Below are 5,666 nucleotides of genomic sequence, written 5' to 3'. Positions count from 1 at the left end.
ACCACGAGCTTCTTGGTTTACACTGGGCAAGAGCCTTTGGCTCCTCACAGCTATCATACTCACATCCTGTGCTTTACGGTGCATGACTAACAACAACAAGGACAACAACAAATATTTAGAAAATTAGGCAGGAGACAAAGATCCCATGTGACTTGGCAGAAAAATATCTAAATTCTGAATAACTGAATATGGAATGGATGTTTTTATTTTTCCTTACATATTAGATGCTAGGAAAATGCATTCAGGAACTTGACTATATTTTATTGTGATGAAATGGCTTAAAACTTTTCCAACTTATGCTGGCTTATAGTTATCCTTTTTACTTATAATTAGCCCTCAGACCAGGGTCATTTTGTTTACGCATCATTATTAAATGCATGAGAATAGCAGTGTGCCAGACATTTAGTTATTTAACAAATAGCTATGAAATTAACTCTGTAGGTCAAGTACTACTAGAAAGTCTAGGAAGATGCCAAGAGACTGACAATATGGTCCTGTGTGAAAAGTGCCTCCACGTCTTCAGCTGGGTAGTTTTCCCTCCGCCACCCATTTCTGCTGAAGATAAGTGTTAAATGCTGTTCTAAAGGGGCATTTCAGTTTGCTCCCCAAAGTACATTTCCAATACCTGTAATATCAAGCTATGGAAGTAAGGTTGTATGTTTCAATAAATTTAGGAAATGATGGGTTAAATGTTGGATACAAAATGTTTTCGTACTTTGATTTTTGAAGACTTTTAATACGAACATGTGCATTGCAAATGATCAAAAGGGTGGCATAGTATGTTGTATTTCTCAAATATATCTATTCAGTGAAAACCTTTTTGAGTCTACCGTTTGAAGGAATGTACTTAGATAAATGACAGGTTAGGTTACTGACATCTGAGTTTGGTTATCCTATATTTCTATTTGGAATTTATAAGTATCTACATGATTTGAAAAATTATTTATTCATTCAGCAGAAATATAGGATTGCTCACCTTCTTCTCTTGTTTGAAACAGTGAAGCATTATTCTCTATAATAAAACCGCATACGTCTGTTGATATATTGACAGTGACCTGTTACACTTGGGGCAATGTACACAGAGTCCCTGATTTTAAGGACCTCATGTTATAATTAGAAATATCAGGCCAACATAAAAATAATTAATTCTATCATGTACCACATGCTAAGTGGTCGATATCATAAAGCAGGTGTTCAAGTTAGGGGGTATCACCAAGGGCTGAAAAGGTGAGAAAAGGCTTTTTGAAGAATATGTGAGTTCAACTTAACTGTGAAGGAAGGATAGGGCTTGTAAGAGGTCCAGGTGAGAAGGGCATTTTGAGATTCTATAAGAATAGTTTCTCTGAGAAACAGGATGATTCTTCTGAATTATAGAGATTGATTTTCCTTACCAGATTAATAATCAGCTTTGTTCTTAATGCAGACTGAACATATTTGTCTTTAAAAAAATGTAAAGACTAGGGTCTGTCTGAAGAGTTACAGATATCACCTACCATTTAACAAGTTTATTATATCAGAAATGGTTTTAAAACATCTATATGACTTTGGAAATAAGAGAAGTTATAACATTTTGAGGCATTTTTGGGCCATGACAAATCTAAATGACTATTGGAAATCTAATACGAACTGAAGTACTTGTCGCAGAAAGCACCTCCTATTGTCATCTAATTTCAGGGTTATTGACTTGGGATAGTGGAAAATCATGAACACCAAAAATTGTAGATTCTGTAATTTCCCTGCCTTTTGCAATTTTTCTTGTTTTCTTCCACAGTTAAGTTTTCATTTTGAAGAAATACATCTCCTTTCTTTCCAGTAGCAAAGACAAAAACCTTCAAAATTTCTCCCAAATTGAGACTTTATTTCTCAGCTATGCTGGATTCAACTAAACCAGAAAAAAAAAAGCTATAAAGTAAACTGTAATTATTTCTTCTTCACTTTAAGAAGTCATACAGAATGTTGGGTCCTTTAAATCCTACTTGTTCTTTCTGAGAAGTTTATTGTTTCATAAGTATGCAGCTAGAGTTATGACACTTAAAATTACCAAACCACTTTTAGTCTCTTTTTTCTAATTGGCCATTTTGATTATTCATTAATAAAATCAGTTGACCCTAATCACTGAAGTCATGTTCCAATGGTCCATTTACTTCATTGAATGATAAGGCTGACAACATATGAATGTGAAAATAGACTTATCACCCAAAATCTAAGTCATTAATTGGAAAGCACAAATCTCTGGGCTTTCACTAATATAATAAAACAAATCTTTATTGAATATTTGTAGAATCCAGAGTCCAAGGTACTACTAAAATTATAGCAGGGGCCCCAAAGATGGAGGAGCAAATCATAGATCATATTTTTTTAAAAATTATAATGATGTGCTGAGGGAACCAAAAAAACAGTGCTGAATCAATGCAAATATGTTAAATAACATTAAGTAATAAAGTTGAGAAATCAAAGTAGGGAGAGAACAACTGGGTACTGATCAGGAAATAATCCATGTAGTAAGAAGAAATTCAAGTTATGCCATTGAAGGGGAAAGTGAAAATTTCTGTAAGAAGAAGTGGGATCTGGGGAGAAAGATGCAAGTAATGGGTATGTTAAGAGCAAAAATAGAGAGATAGGAAAGTAAAGGGTTTCAGAAGATTGTGAGTAATTTCAATTGATTGCCTGATGGGTTACCAGTGAGGAAATAGCTGGAGCTAAGGCTGGAAGGTAGATTGGGATCACCTTGAAGTGCCCTAGGAAAGACTGGCAGCAATTTGGACTTCATTTGGTTGGCAATGGGAAAAGGATTACTTAAGGGAACTTTATCATTGGCATATAGATTGTAGCTAAGTGTTTTTTTTTTTTTTTTTTTTTTTTTTTTTAATGTCAGATGGTAATGTGCCAATGTTTTCACAAGGTATGAGGGGGGCACATCTCACACATGTGTGTGAATACCCAATCATCATGCTTATGAACTACAAAAGGATCCTGTAGCTAAGTGTTGATGAAACTGAATTTAGGTTACTAGGTAGGAGGATACTACTTTAATCTAGGGACATGTGCTGGGCCCTGTGTTAAAAGGAGACTCTTTAAGCAAAATAAAATAACTCAGGTAGAACATAAGAAGGCATTTTAATCCAGCAAAAATTTTTAACTAAGCTTTGATTCATTTTTCCTTGTTTCAGATACAAAATTTTGAACAAAAGTTTTCCTTAATGTGTAGTTTAGTATATATAAATTACTATGCCAAAGATAGTTAATGACAGTAATAATTTCTTATATGTTAGAATACATAATGCTTAAAAATATTTCCATATGGTAGGTTATGGATTAAAAAACATAGTGTTAATAGTTGGCCCCTAAATTGTACTCACCCCTCCAATCCTGCATTGCCTGGAATGCAACATGGCTCCTCATCTATTCTTCCTTTTCTTCCAGTATTTCTTTGCTTGGGGATTCAAAGGCATTTTTTTTCTTAGTGAGTGCACTAGTACAGTCTATTTTCCCACATAAAACCAGATTTTTTTGAATCTTCACCATTTTCCACCACCCTTTCAATCAATTCAACCTCTCTCTCCCCCACCCTCTCTCTTTCCTTCTTGCTGTCTCTCATACACAGAAAGGGTAAAATATAAAACATATTAATTTATTTTACACTTCCAAACCAATTCATTACTTTCATTCTGCTTTACTATTTTTGGACCATAATTCATTGCTTTTGTGTTAATTTTCATGATTAAGAGCAATTTCTTTAAAAATGACATTTTATTTGACACCTTTTAAAACATTTCTAATAATGTATATATAAATCTAGCAGTTGTATACTGAGCTATATTTTTCTTTTACCATTTTAAAAATATATGATTGTTAGATGAAATACAGAACACCCAGTTAAATTTAAATTTCAGATAAATGACAATAATTGTTTCCTCACAAATATGTTTCGAATATTGCACGGAACATATTTATACTAATGATTATTGGCTATTTATCTGAAATTCAAATTTAACTGATATATTGTATTTTTTTTTTTTGCTAAATCTGACAGCTGTTTATATAATTCAAATGCAAAATAGTTACTCTTTTTCATTTAGAGATCTTTTAGGTCTAAGCAGCTGAGCTCATTAAGATATTACTACAGGTATTTGGCAGAACTCCACCAATTGGAAAGAGCACATAGAAACACTTGTTCAATCAGTTCAGCCAATGTAAATAGTTCTTGATAACACTTGACAATAGAGGAATTGTAGTTTTCGTAATAAAATAAATCAAATCTCACTAAATAATGGTAAATATTTCTTGAGGTAAAATGCAAAAAATGTTGGCAATCCTATTCTACTTCCTAAAATTCTTTAGAGAATTTTATTATTTTCCCTAAACTCTGGGAGCCAGCAATTCAAGATATTTCATTGTTTTTAAGTAGTTCAGACCTGGAGCTGTGTATTGATACATTTTCTAGTTTTCAGAAGGACCATGAAAATTACATTAAGGTAGATAAACATGGGTTTATCTTTGCTTATATAATTACTCCCAAGGTAAACTGGTCAAAATTTTCCATTGAGAAAACATTTCTACTGTACACGGAATGGGCCATCACCAATATAACATATATTACAAACATCATTATAAATTATAAAAATAATGCTGTAGATGGACTTTACTTTCAGGAAGACAGAATAGACAGACTTTTTTCTAAGTAAAACTAAAAACCCTGGCCATCATATACCAAAATAAATAAATAATAAGATGCCTGAAAATTAAAGAGAAAAAGGCATGCTGGCTAGAGACTTCAGGACTCAGAGCCAGTTTTCTACGTTTTCTTTTCATTTCATTATATCTCATATTTGGAGCTGGTGAAGTTGGTAAACTGGAAATGCCAATGGGTGCAGACACAAAAAGCTCTAATAAAATCCTGTTCTCTCTCAGGAAAGGAGCAGCCTAGCAATACAGAAAATTATATAGACAATAACTGCTTTACTTCAGCCACATGTAGAAGAAAAAACTGTGGCCCCACACAACTCACACCAGCAAAGACTGAGCTAGGAGCCTAGACTGCCACTCTCTCCAGGCTGCAATAAGGCTTCTCAAATCCCTCACTGGAGTGGTAACAGAGAAGGTTGGGTAGGGAGCTAAGAATTTTATTCCCTTCCTCCCCCCAAAAAGTAATGAACCCTCTCTCCATCTCCCCCCAGATGTATATTGCAAAATATACATTTGGTAAAAGACTGCTAACAAAAGCCTACAAAGAACTCTTAAAACTCAACTGTAAGAAAATGAACAAATCAGTTAAAAAATTGGCAAAATGCCTGAACAAACTCTCACCAAATAACATATACTGATAGCATATGAGAAGATGTTCTACCCCTGCCCTATGAAGTCAGTAGAGACCACTTGGGGGGGCCTACCTTGCTGTAATGAGTCACCAGACCTGTCCCTCTCCCAGATAGGACTTTCCTTCCTCTTCCCCCCACCCCTGTGGTGTCAATAATGAAGCACTCCAACTTTCCAGCCAGGGATGTACCAGTGGAGGCAAAATAAACCCAAAACAACTGGAAGGAAGGAAGGAAGGAAAGAAGGAAGGAAGGAAGGAAAGAGAAAGGAAGGAAATAATACAGAGCAGAAATCGATGAATTTGAAAGAAAAACAGTAGAGAAACATCCATGAAATAAAGAGCTTGTTCT

General features: G+C 34.3%; 1 non-coding gene across 1 annotated transcript; it reads right to left on the bottom strand.

The window, feature by feature from the left end:
* Positions 1 to 2,869: 2,869 nt before the first annotated feature.
* Positions 2,870 to 2,972, bottom strand: LOC138381224 (small nucleolar RNA U13). The gene has a single exon (XR_011233134.1). It is a non-coding gene; the product is annotated as a small nucleolar RNA U13 (small nucleolar RNA).
* Between the last annotated feature and the right edge of the window lie 2,694 nt (positions 2,973 to 5,666).

The sequence above is a fragment of the Eulemur rufifrons genome, chromosome 2, assembly GCF_041146395.1.
Source record: "Eulemur rufifrons isolate Redbay chromosome 2, OSU_ERuf_1, whole genome shotgun sequence".
Classification (NCBI taxonomy): domain Eukaryota; kingdom Metazoa; phylum Chordata; class Mammalia; order Primates; family Lemuridae; genus Eulemur; species Eulemur rufifrons.
The sequence above is the reverse complement of the archived record's forward strand: the minus strand, read 5'-3'. Positions and strand labels throughout refer to the sequence as shown.